Here is a 17,057-nt window from a genome sequence, read left to right on the forward strand (position 1 = left end):
TTCTCCATGTAGTCTGGAAGACCTGGCCTGTTACTTGGCCAGGCACCTGTCTGAAGTCCTCCTTAAGAGGCGATGTTTGTGCTTGTTTATTTTTGTCCCCAAGCAGGAAAATACCTTTGTTAAGGCAATTGGTAGACACAAGAGGTGTGTAATCCACCTCCTGCTAATCTGTTGAGTCGTCCCCTGGCTCACATCACATGTTGATGCCTTGTGGATCCTAACCCAAGATCCATGTACAGTTGTACAGTTGAGTCAGTGTCATAAGTGTAGAAGGGTTCCCACTTTCTGGACCCACACTTCCTTTGTCTGAAGCTCTCCCTGGCCAGGGATAAGAGCTGTGAGGCACACCCCTCACTTCCACTTCATCTGGCTTCACCCTGACTCTCAATGTCAGGGTTAAGAGCTAACATCACCCTGATACAGTTGACTTGCTTTGGCAGTCTAACCCTTGTTTGAGCCACCTCTGTTTGGATATAGTGTGTGCTATTTGTGATTGTTTGCTCTGTTTGCTTTGCCTGTTTAGGATTAGCTTGTTGCTTGTGCAAGTTAGGATAGAAACCATAACTTAGGGATGATATGCATGATAACATCTAGGCTCGAGTACAACTCCCTAGTAGTGTGTCTCCCTTTGTATCTGGTTAGAATTTCTTTCCCGTTCAGGGGAACTACGTCGCCCTGATCCTCATACCAGATGAGGTACGTAGGCAGGAGACCGTGCGAGGTCTCTCCGGGCACCCTTTTTCTTTTTGTGTGCGTTTGCCTGACAGTTGCTAGGCTCGAGTGCCTGACTCCTTAGTAACTTGTTTGCTTGTTTCTTCTTGTGTGTCTGGATATGGATGTAAGACCAGCGATTGGCTGTCCGTATCCTGATTGTGTTTGTTTGGTTCGGAAGCCGATGTAAGTCCAGCGATTGGCGTTCGGGTTCCAAGTTTGTCTGTGTTTGTGTGTGTCTTGTTTGGCGTGCGTGAGCCGAACTACGGCAACTCTGATTCTCGTTCCAGACGAGATACGTAGGCATAGGATGCGATATCCTAGCGAGCCCTCTCCCCTTTCCTCCACCTGTGTTGTCTTCAGTGTGTGTGTGTGTGATGTTTGTTTTAGCAACCTTAACCTATCTTTTGAGCGTGGATCCCGTCGAGTACGACGGATGCGTAGGGGTGCTAATACCTTCCCTTCGCATAACCGACTCCCGATCCCATTCTCTTTGGTCGCGAGACCATGTTTTTCCCAGGTTTACTTCGAGCGTTTCCTTTCCCTCTTTGGGATAAATAACGCACGGTGGCGACTCTGTGTTGTTTTGTTTCAGCCCGCCGGTTGTTTTTCGCGGATGCGACACTTTGCAACTTGAAATATAAGGTGCTAAGGAACTCAAGAGTAATGCACTGAAAGGTAGACACTTTTGTTTGCATTAATTCTAGTAGACCAATCAAATGGAACATCATATTAATTTCTACTTTCAAACCAAGAGTAGTAAGGGTGGTCTCACAAATATACCTTAACAGAGTGATCCTCCGCTTGACGAGTGTTAAGTACCTTTGTGCTTGCGACTCATCCTCAAAGATGATGTTATGAGTATTTTACGAACGAGTGTTCCCCCTCTTGTGAGGTCTTGAGGACTTCGTCACTTGCTTTCCTTTGTTGGCTCTCTTTGGTTCCATTGATGAATGAAGCTTTTTTTTAGAAAATTTAAAATGAAGGATTCTTTAGGATTTATGTCCGGAAGTAGGCTTAGGATGGTGAATGGTGAAGTTTTTGTGAAAGTGGTGTTATGGTTATGGGTAATATAAGGCTAAAGTTTAAAGCTTTTTTGGTGGAAGTATATGAGGTTTTTATGAAGGTTGGGAGAAAAGATTAAGAGAATAATAAAGATGATGAGATATTTAGAAAGAGGAAGAGTGATGTAATGTTGGGTTAAAATTCAGATTTGGGGTATTTAAAGAGAATTAATGATTGATGATGGGTGAGTTTGAAGGTGTGGGATCCCAAGAAGATTTGAATTCGGAAAAGATTTGAAAATTTCGAATCTCCCTTTGCATGTCCTATTATGGCTCATAGCACGTGCTACAGTCGCCCGTAGCAGGGTGCTAGTTCCATAGGCTTTTTATGGTTGGAATTAAGGTTTGGTGGGTGGGCATGTTACGGCCTTTAGCAAGGGCTATGAGTTCCCGTAGTAGGCCATTGGCTTTCTATGGAAAATTTATGAATTCTTGGGGTTTTGGGGTTCTCTTCTGGGCATGATTCCTAAATTAGTTTTTCTCCACTTTTTCGAACCTTTTGGCACTTGTCCGACTTCATTCTTACGAGATCTTTATTAACTGAAAAAGAAACATACAAAAAGAAACAAATTAATACGAAAAAGCGTGAGTTGCCTCCCACAAAGCACTTTTTTTAAGGTCGTTGAGCTCGACCACCTACACCCTCAACTCAAGAGGGTGCTTCCTTCAAATTGGAACCCTTAATGTGTCCCTTAGCCATTGAAAGGACCCAACTCACTCTATACATCCATGTCATACAACTTTATTCTTTTCTCTTCCTCCAGTGAAGAGGCTCATACTTTTTGTATGGTTTTTCACGGAATTTCTCTTTCAGTTTCTTCTTCTCCTTAAACTCATTCTTGTTTGGTCTTAGATGAGCCTTGTTGTCCTTGGACTTACCATGTTCCTTAAAAGACACATTGGTGCCTTGGTTAGTGGGGATAACCTTTTCCCCCAAGGCTTCTTCATAACCCTTAGCTTGCGTATCAACTTTCTCAACCTTAATACCTTCAAGTAAATTCTTCTCCAACTTAGAGGTTGAATGAGATTCCGGTGGGTTCTCTTGAACACAACCGCTCAACAAATCAACCAAACAACAAGAGTCCCTTAAAGAAGTGTACTTCAATAATTTTGCTAAAATGAACTCAATTTTCTCATCACCTACCTTAAAGGTCAACTTTCCCTCTCTTGACATCTATGATGGCCCCCGCCATAGCTAAGAAGGGCTTCCTAAAATTACAGGGGTTTGACAATCTTCATTGATGTCCATTATCATAAAGTCCACCCACACATAATACTCTCCCACTCTCATCGGGACATCTTCTAGCACACCTATATGATACTTGACCAATCTATCGGCAAGTTGTAAAGACATATTGGTAGGCATCATATCTCTCATATCCAACTTATTACACACCGACAAAGGCATTAAGTTAACATTAGCTCATAAATCACATGAAGCTCTATCAAAGTTCATGGTACCTATATGACAAGGGATAAAGAAAATTATCAAATCTTTGAGCTTAGGGATTACCATATTTTGAATCATGACACTACTATCAAGGGTCATGGCCATGGGTTCATGGTCCTCTAGCTTTCTTTTACTCGAAAGTATCTCTTTTAAGAACTTGATATATGAGGGGATTTGGGTTAACGCCTCAGTGAAAGGCACATTAAGGTGGATCTTCTTGAGAAGTTCCACAAACTTCTGGAATTGGGCCTCCACTTTAGCTTTCATAAGCCTTTGTAGGAAAGGAACAATAAGTTTATAGGGAGGAGGAGCAACAAAAGGTGCTTCCTTCTCAACCTCTTTGACAACCTCCTTTTTGGGAGGCGTTGACACACTAACTTCAACCCCTACCTCTTTATAACTAGAACTACCCACTTCTCTACCACTTCAGGTTATCATGACATTCAAATGTCCATTAGGATTTGTTCGGGCTGCCCCAGAATTGATCCAGGAGGAATAGAAGAAGTGGCTTATTATCGCGCCACTTGGGAGATTTGAGTCTCAAACATTTTTGTGTGAGTGACAACGTTATCAACATTGGTGTTCAATTGCCTAAGATCATCATTAGTGAGGATGCTTTGATTTCTAAGCTCTTCATTTTGAAAAGTTTGTGTCAAAACGAAACTTTCCATCATAAGTTCAAGATTAGACTTCTTAGGCTCGAGTTGTGTAGATTTTTGGAAACTCGAAGGTCCCATGGCTTATTGGGGGTTGTTGTTCCTATAAGAGAAGTTGGGTTGATCATGCCACCCCATATTGTAGGTGTTAGAGTAAGGGTTGTTTCTTTAGTTATTGTTCACAAAGTTTGCATTCTCTTTGGTGGATCATCCCGTGAGGATCATTTGATAATGTCTATTGGTATGACCATTAACTCTACATATCTCACAGTAGAGCGTGGCAGGGGCAACTAGAGCAATAAGGGTTACAATAATAGGTGTGGAAGGTGCAATGCTTAAGCTATATATCTTTTGGTAAAGAGCATCCACCTTAGCATTCATGTGATAAAACGCATTAACCTCATACATGCCACCAGTATTAGGAGTAAACTTAATGGCACTTTGTTACGCACTTCCCCATCAGTGGTGTTTTTTGGCCTCTCTTCTATCAAATTGTAGGTTACATCTTAAGGATTATTCAATAGGGCTCTGTCGGAAGCCGCATTAAGGGTCATCCTTGTATAGTAAAGGAGACCATTGTAAAAGGTATGGATAATCATCCGCTTCTTAAGCCCATGGAAAGGGAAAAGTCTTAGCAAATATTTATAACGCTCTCACACGTCAAACAAGGACGCTCATTCTTCTTGCCTGAAGTTGTTGATCTCATTCCTAACTTGGGTCGTTTTACTTGGCGTAAAGTACCGCTCTATAAAACCACTTTCAATTAGGTCCATGAAGTAATAGAATTTGCGGTCAAGGATTTGAGCTAAGCCCGTGCATGATCTCTTAAAGAAAAGGGAAATAAACAAAGGCATATGGCTTTTTTGTAAACACCATATGCCTTAATGGTACTGAAATTTTGGTATCAGATATGAGATGTCGAAGGTAATGTCACGACACTAATATCTGAGTGAAACAAACAGGATAAAGATAGAGAATAGTAATGCAATAGACACAAGCAATTGTTTACCCAGTTCAATCCAACTCACCTACATCTGGGGGTTACCAAGCCAGGAAGGAAATCCACTAAAATAGAATCAGTTCAAAAACTCTTCGTACACTTCAACAAGTTACAATCTTTCTCACCTTATCTTTACCCGTTCAATTTCTACCTAAGCACTCTTAGATATGAGAACCCACTCACTTCCCTACAATCACACCTATGATTTTAAACAACAATTCCTCGTGAAAAGAAAACACTTTTCAGTAACACACACTTGATCCTACTTCACAGTTTTAATCAAGTAGGCACACTCTTGATCTTGCTTAACAACTTTGATCAAGAAGACACACACTTGATCTTGCTTAACAGCTTTGATCAAGTAGACACACACTCTTGCTTACAAGCTTTGAGTGACAAATTACAACCACAAATCAGACCAATTCAATCATCTATGGATGACTTGAATGACTTACAAGTCTCACGATTAAACAAGACACAAACCCTAGCTCTCTCTCAATATTTCGCTCAGTATTGGTTGTGTGTAAAATCAGGTTTTCCAAGTCCCTTTTTATAGAAGCTTTCAGCTGGGCTTGGACATCTTGAAAACCCTAAACTATTTTCCAATTAAATATTCTCATGACAGTTGGTTAGATCTCCTTGGAAAATAAGTAAATCAGGTTGTAATCAATGATTGAATGCGCCTGCAAATTAGATCTTCAATCATACACAGATTGCCATTAAATGCGCAATCACAAAACACCAGACATTCATACTGAATGTTCTGTGTACAGGATGTCATGACATCGGGTCTGACATCCTGGAACAATCCTGCATAATTCCATAATTCCATTTATAATTTCCAACAGGTACATACATATCAGATGTCATGACATTGTGTATGACATCCTGAAACAATCCTGCATAATTATGTTTCTTAAACTCCAGCAGGTACACAATATCAGATGTCATGACATGGTGTATGACATTCTGAAACAATCCTGCATACTTATGTTTTCCATTTAAACTCCAGCAGGTACATAGGATATCTTATATTAAGACATCACACACAACATCTTGTGAACACTCTTTGTTTTACCAAAATTGTTGCCAACACTTAGAACCAACAAACTCCCCTTTGGCAAATTTTGGCTAAAACATATATCTGTCCATTTTGTTCACAAGAAAACTATCACCAGTTAAACAGCAGTTTAAGCAGCAGCAGAAGCAAACATAATTACTAGCTAAGCTACTAGTAATACACACAAGCACAAGGGTACTTCTTCTCCCCCTAAATCTGTGCTACACAAACAGAATTACTAGTTATAGATGCAACTAGTAAGACACACAAATGTACAAGGGTACTTCTTCTCCCCCTAAATCTGTGCAATACAAACATCTCCTTTAATAATAACAGCACCTGTAACAATTAGAATATCCTTCTGACATCTGCTTCAACATCACCTGTGCACCACACTTCAACATCACTTGTGACATTTGTAAACAGAGCAGCATTCTGTCTTACATCAAACACATCTCCTCCAATAATAACTGTTCACTAGCACATACATCTCCACACAGCCCCAACTCCATTAAAAAACTTCTCTCCCTTTTTAGTCAAAATTGACCAAAGGTGACCAATTAGACAAAATAAATGTCAATTAGCCTAGTAGAGAATGTCAGAGGAGATGTTATAACATTAAAAATGTTAAAACATAATTGTTGGGAGATACAAACCATCGTCATACACAGCTGTGATAACTGAGATAATGAACAAATCCACGAAACTCATTAAGAGCCCAGAATATTACATAAAAGCATCAGTAAGGACTGCTACAAATTACACATATTTCAAAAAAAAAATCTTCAGCATCCAAACAACAGGGGAACCAACTTCCATAACAGCACACATAACAGCCACACCAAAACAGTCTTCATCATAGCACAATATTCAAAACATGGAGAACCATTACCACTTAATCTGAGGAAGAAGTATCATCTTCAGTTTCAGAGTCAGAGCTGCCACTAGATTAAGCATTGGACCTCTCACTTGAGGTATTGGCATCTGAATCCTTGGTCTCACCAACCTTCTCTAGGCTACTTATAAGAACCTCCAAAGCCTTTTTTCTTGCCTTGGCAACCCTTATACCATTATCCAGTTCCTTGCAGGTTTCCTTTAATTGATCAATCAAGCTACCCTGAGATGCATGCTCCTTTATGGCAGATGTCATGACAACATCATTGACATGACTTCCCTCAAACAACTTGTAGTGAATGAATAGTGGGGGGCTTTCTTCTGCTTGGAATGTCACTTGTGTTGAGAATGCCTGGTTGCTGGCTCAAGATGATTTCACAGATGATAGATGGAAAGGCAATGGGCAGCTTCACTGCATTAGTGGAGGCATGTCTGACAATTTAATCAAACATAAACCTTCCAAAGTCAAAGTTTATCCTGGTTCCAATAGCATAAATGATTCTTCCAAGACGAATGAAGATGGTAGAGATATAATTAGTAGGCACCCAGTTGGCTGAACCAATCTTGTGTAAGATGGCATACTTGACAGTTAGCTTGCCAGTTGATAGGTGATTCCTACTAGGTCATTCCTTAACTTGGCCAACTGTAATAGTCCTACAGACCTCATTGTCTGTAGTCTCTAAATCCACTCCTCCATCAGTTCCTCTCCCTAGGAACTTGTTAATTATGGTTGGGGAGAATCTCACACATATACCTCTTACAAACACCTTGCAAAATACTTTGTTGCTCTTTTCAGAAATGTCCTCAGTGATATTCACAACAAATTCTTTTACTAGCCCCTCATAACATTGGGGTAAACCAACCACTGTCTTCATCAGTCCATCAACCTTAATCAATTCCATGACTTCCTTCACCTCAACAGCCTCTTTTCCCAACTCTCTTTCAACAGCTACCCTCCTCTGAATGACAAATTTCCATTTTGTAGCACCATCTTCTAAATGAAAAGAGATGTTATCTAAGTGCACAGCTGCAGCTTTGCCTGGAGACTTCTTAACAGCCTGCTTTTTAGCAGGGGAGATGTCTGGGACATCGTCTTCGACATCCTCTTCAGAGTCAGAACTCTCTCTTTCTTTCCTCTTCCTAACCTCAACCTTACTCCAAGATTTGGAGGGTCCTACACCAGCAACCTTTTTCACTCTTCTTGCTATCCTCATTTCAGCCACAGACTTCCCTTTTCTGGTCTTTAGTTTCTTTGCTACACTTGGTTTCACAAGATGGACCAAGGTGTCATCTTTTTCCTCAGAACTTTCTTCCTCCATATCAATAATATTCTCAGCAGTTTCATGTGACACATTTGTTGGTTTCTTGCTAGGTACATTTTTACCTAGAGAACATAATCCTTCAGTAGCCCCTTGTTTCTCTGATCTAGATGAGTCATCATCTTTCTCAGCTTGGGGTTCCACCTAAGGTGAGGGGTCCCTTCTAGACAGAGGGGTAGAAACACCCTTGACTGCATGCCCTTCATTTAGAATCCTAGTTACTAGGTTCCTAATGGCACGATCAGCGTAGTGCATGTCATCTTGATGAGGAGATTTATCAGGAATGTTACCTTGCTTACTTTCAGCCATGGAAGAAGGACATGGGGTGTCACCTGGTATCACACAGAGAGGAGTAACATCCAGCACGTCTTCATTTAGAAACTCCATGGAGGGAGTCCTTGTATGATGAATGGGTTTTGAACCAGAGGATGGGGGATGTTGAGACATGTTGTTGAACTTTTGAAAAAAATCTCTTTGCCCTAGCAGAGGTTTGTTGAGAAGTTGGATGAAGATGGAAATGGCTATGTTTAGTTAGCGTGTGGAAATGACATAGATACTAGTTCCAATACTAGGTAATGACTCATCATTAATGTGGCTCTTTCTTTTAATTGGGCAGACAATATTTTATTACCTTTTCCGCTCCATATTAATTGCCATAACTTCACAATAATCCAAATCCCCAATTTTCCTCTTACATATTCAAGCTGATTATCATCCAAACCCTTTGCAAATTTGTCAGCTAATTGCATTTCATGCTTTAGAGCTATGAATTTGTCTTTCATAAATTCTCTAATGGAGTGATGACATAAATTAATGTGCCTGATCCAACTGTGCTGAATAGGATTTTTGGACATAGTTGTAGCGTTCAGGTTGTCATAGTACAATTTCATGACATCGTGTGTGACATTGTATGTAATCATCAGTAGTTTCAACCAACCCTATTGAGAACAACTACTTCCATCTGATATATATTCAGCATATCCACCATTTTTATCTGTCAAATATGTAGGAGCATGTGTCCTTTCACTCTCCATCCCAATCTTCTCAACATTGTTCTTGGCACTTTTGCTTTGAGATAGACACATAGGCCCTTCTATCTGCTTGACTGGAAGCCCAAGTCTAACAAAGCTCTTTCCAACTTCAGACTGCGTATGACTATCAACATGTTCAACCATTTGATCCAACTTCCTATCTATTTGAGCCATCATGAGCTTTTCTCCTTTGGAAGTGATGTTAAGTCTGAGTTTCTGGTGTGACATCCTTGTCTGACATTTCCCACAGACTTTCAATTTGGGAGTTTCTCTAGCAGATATAATCATCTTCATCCCTTTCTCATTGACTGAAGTACATTTTGAGGAGTAACTAATTTGAGAGTACCACATGTAACAATTGTCTTTGGTCCTGATTCCTTTCATAATCACTTCACTGTCTTTATTAGTAATCAGACATTCAGTTTTGGTGAAGTTAACATTCAGACCTTGATCACATAGTTGACTGATGCTTATTAGATTTGTAGTCAAACCCTTAACCAGTAGGACCTTGTCAAGTTTAGGCACTCCAGGACAATCAAGCTTGCATATCCCCTTGATTTCACCCTTTGATCCATCACCAAAAGTTACATGGCTTATGGCATGAGGATGAAGTCCAGTTATCAGGTCTTTGTTTCCAGTCATGTGTCTGGAACATCCATTATCAAAATACCACTCTTCTTTGGCTGAGACTCTGAGGGGAATGCGAGCTATTAGACTTGTAACATTAGTCTTAGGAACCCATTGCTTCTTGTTGACAGGCCTGTGATGTTTGGGTCTGGGTTGATAGTGAGTCTGATGATGAACAGGGCTAGAATAACCATACAACTTATAGCAGAAGGGCTTCAGGTGACCAAATTTCCCACAGTAATGGCATCTCCATCTTTGGTGTTTCCCTTTCTGTTGTCTTCTCTTCTAATGTTGTGACATATGATGTGATATCACAGGTTTGCTTTTACTATGGCTGCATTTAGGTTTGGCTTGAGGTTTGCAACCAGTGTAACTGCACTCAGGCTTAGATTCATTATACCTAATGCCAGATTTGTCTCCTGTTATTTATCCAGTTTGGAGAATCTTGTCTAAGGAGTCAGATCCATTGTTTAACATTCTTACATACTTGGTCATCTCTTCTAGTTTAGAATTCAATAACATAGCTTTAGTTTTTAACTTGGAGATGGTTTCCACATGGTCTGCCTTCTCATTCTCCAACTGTACTATCTTCTGGATTTCAACTTGTTGACTTTCATCTAGCTTGGCATTCAGAGCCACTGCTTCTGTTTTTAATTTGGAGATGGTTTCAAAGTGTTCTACCTTTTCATTCTCAAGTTGAGTTATTTCCTTCTTCTGCCTTTCAACCTGTTTACACAACTCTACACTTTTGTGACACAACTTTCTGTAGGTAGTGGCCAACTCTTCAAAGGTTACTTCATCATCACTTGAGTCTTCATCAGAACCCCATCTTCCTGTCAAGGCAGTCACCAAATTTGCAGACTCTTCTGTTTCACTCTCATCAGACCAAGTAGCAGCAAGACTCAACTTCTGCTTCTTGAGGTAGGTTCCACATTCAGTTCTGATGTGTCCATACCCATCACATTCATAACACTTTACTTCTTTTCCTTCTTTGGGCTTATCATCTGACCTTGCTCTTCTTACAGCATTGTTGGATTTACTGATGCCAGATGAGATGTTCTTGACATTAGCCTTGGATCTTACATCCATCTTTTTCAACAGCCTGTTGAACTGTCTTCTCAGCATTGCTACTTCATTGGCCAAATCTCCATCCACATCCTGACTATTTTCCTCCCCTGTGTTTGATATGAAGGCTATGCTTTTGGTTTTCCTTTTAGATCCATCATTCATTCCCATCTCAAATGTTTGAAGGGAACCAATTAGTTCATCATCTCTCATGTTGGAGATGTCTTGAGACTCTTCTATGGTTGTCACTTTCATAGCAAATCTCTTAGGGAGTGACCTGAGTATTTTCCTTACCAGCTTCTCATCTGACATCTTCTCTCCCAGGGCTCCTGAGGCATTAGCAATTTCAAGGATACTCATATGAAATTCATGAATATTTTCATCTTCTTTCATCCTTAAATTTTCAAACTTGGAGGTGGGTAGTTGTAGTCTAGATATCTTTACTCTAGAGGTGCCTTCATGAGTGGTCTTGAGAATGTCCCAAGCATCTTTAGCCACTTCACAGTTGTTTACCAACCTGAAAATATTCTTATCTACTCCATTGAATATTGCATTCAATGCTTTAGAATTTCCAAGGGCTAGATTACCCTCCTCCTTGGACCATTGTTCTTCAGGTTTCTTATCAGTTATGGCTCCTTTTTCTTTAGTAATTATAGGATGTACCCAGCCTGTTAACACAGCCTTCCAAGCCTTGTTATCAAGAGATTTTAGGAAAGCTACCATTCGAGGTTTCCAATAGTCATAGTTAGATCCATCCCAAATTGGTGGCTTGTGAACAGATCCTCCATCTCTCTCCATTGTACCAGAAAGTATTGCCCCTAGATCTCACCCAGAACCAGAGCAGGATGCCTGCTCTGATACCAATTGAAATTCTGGTATCAGATATGAGATGTCGAAGGTAATGTCACGACACTAATATCTGAGTGAAACAAACAGGATAAAGATAGAGAATAGTAATGCAATAGACACAAGCAATTGTTTACCCAGTTCGGTCCAACTCACCTACATCTGGGGGCTACCAAGCCAGGAAGGAAATCCACTAAAATAGAATTAGTTCAAAGACTCTCCGTAGACTTCAACAAGATACATTCTTTCTCACCTAATCTTTACCCGTTTAATTTCTACCTAAGCACTCTTAGATATGAGAACCCACTCACTTCCCTACAATCACACCTATGATTTTAAACAAAAATTCCTTGTGAAAAGAAAACACTTTTCAATAACACACACTTGATTCTACTTCACAGTTTTAATCAAGTAGACACACTCTTGATCTTGCTTAACAACTTTGATCAAGAAGACACACACTTGATCTTGCTTAACAACTTTGATCAAGTAGACACACACTCTTGCTTACAAGCTTTGAGTGACAAATTACAACCACAAATCAGACCAATTCAATCATCTATGGATGACTTGAATGGCTTACAAGTCTCACGACTAAACAAGACACAAACCCTAACCCTCTCTCAATATTTCGCTCAGTATTGGTTGTGTGTAAAATCAGGTTTTCCAAGTCCCTTTTTATAGAAGCTTTCAGCTGGACTTGGACATCTTGAAAACCCTAAACTATTTTCCAATTAAATCTTGTCATGACAGCTGGTTAGATCTCCTTGGAAAATAAGTAAATCAGGTTGTAATCAATGATTGAATGCGCCTGCAAATTAGATCTTCAATCATACACAGATTGCCATTAAATGCGCAATCACAAAACACCAGACATTCATACTGAATGTTCTGTGTACAGGATGTCATGACATCGGGTCTGACATCCTGGAACAATCCTGCATAATTCCATAATTCCATTTATAATTTCCAGCAGGTACATACATATCAGATGCCATGACATTGTGTATGATATCCTGAAATAATCCTGCATAATTATGTTTCTTAAACTCCAGCAGGTACACAATATCAGATGCCATGACATGGTGTATGACATTCTGAAACAATCCTGCATAATTATGCTTTCCATTTAAACTCCAGCAGGTACATAGGATATCTTATGTTAAGACATCACACACAACATCTTGTGAACACTCTTTGTTTTACCAAAATTGTTGTCAACACTTAGAACCAACAGGTACCATAATTATCAACAAAAATAGAAAGATGAAGGTTGATATTTTCAGAAGGTAAACCGACAAATTGGTTTTGTTGCACCATACCGATCAATGAAGGTTTTAGTTCAAAATCAAAGGCCTCAATCGGCGGGTGCAAAATACTACAATGTGGTTACTCTTCGGTGGGAATAACATAATTCTTGAGGGGCTTAATATCAACCAGATCGACCATAGCTTTTAATCTAAGATTTAAGCATCTCTTGAGTAAGAAACACTCAGTTTCGTCAACGAGCTCAACTAAGCTATCAACATTACGAGTTATATGCATACAAGAGCAGTGAGAACCATAACAAACAAACACAATAAAAATGCAGAAAAATAAGCTCCAGTCTATACGATGATCAAACATAAATTTTATATCAAACGCAATTGGTCTCCGACAACGACGCCAAGAACTTGATGCAGCCGCAAGTGCACGACTGTGACGAAGTAGTAAAATAGATATCTAACCATAGAGACTAATGGTTTAAGTATATAATCCTTATCTAATCGGTGTATATCTAGAGAAATAAAAAGAGAGTTTTTAGTAAACAACTTGAATGAAAAAATAATTAAATAGAAATAGCGAAAAAATCACTTAAGTACCAAATTAGCGCAAACAGGACCCGGGGTTACATTTCATGTTTCTAACACAATCATATAATCCTTGTCATATCTATTGCGAGTTTTTTTTTACATAAATTATAGAAAATAGATAAAATTGGGCACTACATGCTTTCGTTAGCGCATTGCCCCTATCATTGATAAATAATTTGTTGGCTTTCGCATCGTTCGGATTATTATTCAATGAGTTATTACTTTTTCCTAGCTATATGTTTTCCCAAACTCGTCTGTCGACTTTCGCATCGTCCAAATTAAGTTGTTTAAAAATTTGCGCTATGGTATCGACACATATCCTTTCAGACTATGATCGATACCTGAGAACCACTTACCTTCGTAACGAAGTTGGAATGCATGCACTCAGATAATAAAATAAGTTTAATTTAAATCATCACAATCAATAGTAACAAATCATATGATAGGTCATGAAACAATCTCCATAACCCATAGTCCCTAGGAAACTACTCACTCATGGTGAGGATAAACCAACCATATAAATATTCATCATCAAACTCATATTAATCAAACAAAACAAATGAACGATAAGGAGAATGAATAGAAAACCTGAATATAATTATAAACTTGTTCCATAAATTGCTCCCTTAGATACTTGAGTTACAAAGAAAAAAGTAGAAAAAAGTTAAAACATGGAACTCGGAGAAAAATAGAAAGGTTTGGAACCTTAAACTCATAACAGACTATAAGTTTTATAAGGGAAAAATAAAATTGCAAAATATCCTTGGTTAAGTGCAAAATATTCATATTTGATTCATATCCAATCAAGCATAAGAGCCACAATTAAGAGAAAAATTTTCCATTTATGAATGCAAAACAAAAATTTGGACTTTCTCTCGCCTCCCTTCTATGGGCGGTCGTAGCAGGTCACTGCCTTTGTCCTCCCAAAACAACAAATTAGGGGGTTTGGGTGCCATACTGCTACGACTAGTAGCAGCTTCTATGAGTGGTCATAGCAGCTCCCTGACTTTAGTACCAGAGAAATTTCCAAAATGCCGTCTTCGCTTTGTTTCTCATGTCTTTGATCCCTTTTTGCTTGGATGCTCATTAAACCCTGGAATTCACGATAAAATATAAACCAAAGCATAAAACAAGATGATTGAAAGGAAATCAAGTAAAATGCGGTAAAATACTAAAGAAAAACTACTAGAGAGAACGATGCAAATACCACTTATCAGGAATCACCCTTTGAGGGACTGAATTAAAGTCTCACCTGAGGGGCTCAACTAAAATCTTGCATGAGGGACTCAACTAAAGTCTCGCATGAGGGGCTCAACTTAAGTCTCTCCCTATAATGATTCAACTTAAAGTCTCGCCAAGAGATAAAGTACCTTTTGCCTAGAGTAAATCACTTCTCCCTTTTTAAAGCCTCGTACTTAAGGGACTGTGTACTTCTATAATTGTATCGGGCCATAAGAGGTGGCCCATGATGAGGAAATGGGCGAGGACCCGTGATGTTGTACTCGGTCTTTCAATTGGGCTTGGTCGTCTGATCGGGTCTAGTCACCTCGGTCGTCCCAAGTTGGACTTAAATGTAAGATTCGGTGTATGATCGTCACTTATATTACATGGACTATGAGGTGTCCATGTAATATCAATCAAAGAAAGAATAGTCTTCCACTACTCCCATGTTCATGATCGTGGAATAACGAAAAACTATCTCTTGAATTTCTAGCCCAAACTCTAAGAGGACATCTATAAATAACTTGGTTCATAATTAAGGAAGGACATTCACTGATTCAACAAAAAATATGTATAGAGAGTCTCTTGCAACCCTATGTAAGGAGACTCTCGCCTCGTTGTACTTTTTAACAAGTATATAAATAAACATAAAAATAAACATTATATAAAAAAATAAAAATATAAGAATGATAATTTATAGGGTTAATTAAATTTGTGGTCCTCATAAATATCTTATATTTCGCTTTTAGTCCCTAAAAATTTTTCTTTAAAGAATGGTCCTCCTAAAATTTTTCATCCATACTTTTGGTCCCTCATGCAACTTAGCGACAATTTTTACAACTTAGCGACATAATTAACGACAATTTTAGAGATGGTTTATTACTTAGTGTCTGAATTAACGACGATTTTAGCTGGAGGAACCAAAAGTGCGGATGCAAATTTTTAGCAGGACCATTATTTAAAGATTTTTTTTGAGAGACTGAAAGTGAAATATAAGATATTTAGAAGGACCACAAACACATTTAACCATAATTTATATTAAAATAAGAAGATAATTTGAAGATTAAAAATAATTATAATAAATTAACGAAAACGATAAACAATCATCACAAAGAAAGAATAATTTTGAAAGTATATATACATTTTTAGGCTTTATTTGTGAGTTAGAAGGGGGTGAAAATATGACGGTTCAAAGAAAGAAAATTTGGAGAAAAAATGTATAGAAATCTCTAACATTTTTTTGAAAGAATAATTTTATATTGAATGAATAAATAAATGTCTATTATTAACGTGTTTTTAATTTTTAAAATATTATAAAAATATAGATTATATTTGAACTGTTTATATAAATCCTCCAAACTCCCAATCCAATATAATTTTCCGGTTCTTCCAAACTAGAACCACTTTGAATTATGAATACAAATAAACTCTCTTAAAATCTCTCCAACTAAACCCCTCATTTATTTTTGTCAAATCTTTCTAAATTTTCATAATTTTTCCTTCTTTTCACCTCCAAACTTCAATCACAACCTAAGAATATGTTTGGAGGAGGTAATTAGAAATTTTTAAGAAATTTAAAATTCTAATTAATTTAAATGATTCAATTGAATTTTTTATTTATTTTTTGTTTGGATAAAGTATTACGATAAGTCATTGTTAGATTTTTGGGGCCACTTATATTGATTTTAAAGTTTTAGGACTAAATTTTAAATTTTAAAAAATAGGGACTAATTTCAAAATTTTAAAATTTAAAGGGACCAATTTATAAATTTTAAAATTTATTAAGGATTAATTTGTAATTTTTAAAAAAAGTTTTGAGGGTCAGTTTTAGAAATTTGAAAAATATAGAGATCAACTTGTAAAATTTGAAACAATAACCTTAATCAATTCGATATTCGAATTCTATTGAGTAGGAGAGAAATTTGATTATTTTTTTTAAATTTTAGATATCATTTTTAAATCATAAAATTTAACTTTAATAAAATACTTTATAAATTTTCATTTTTAACAATTCTTAATATTTTTTTATCAAAATAATAAATTTTATACAAATAATTTAAATTCCTTTAAAATATTACACTCCCTTATTGAAATAACTCATCCAAATATTATCTAAGCTAATTATAAGCATATGTAAATTAGCTTTAGGATGACATTTAATGAGAGTTTTTCCTAATATAAACCTTTTATATTTCCACTTCATAAAAGTTATTTTAAGTTTAAGGTGCAATATTTGGGAGAGTAATTAATTTTCGTTAAA

Source organism: Lathyrus oleraceus, chromosome 1, assembly GCF_024323335.1.
Source record: "Lathyrus oleraceus cultivar Zhongwan6 chromosome 1, CAAS_Psat_ZW6_1.0, whole genome shotgun sequence".
NCBI classification, from domain to species: Eukaryota; Viridiplantae; Streptophyta; class Magnoliopsida; order Fabales; family Fabaceae; genus Lathyrus; species Lathyrus oleraceus.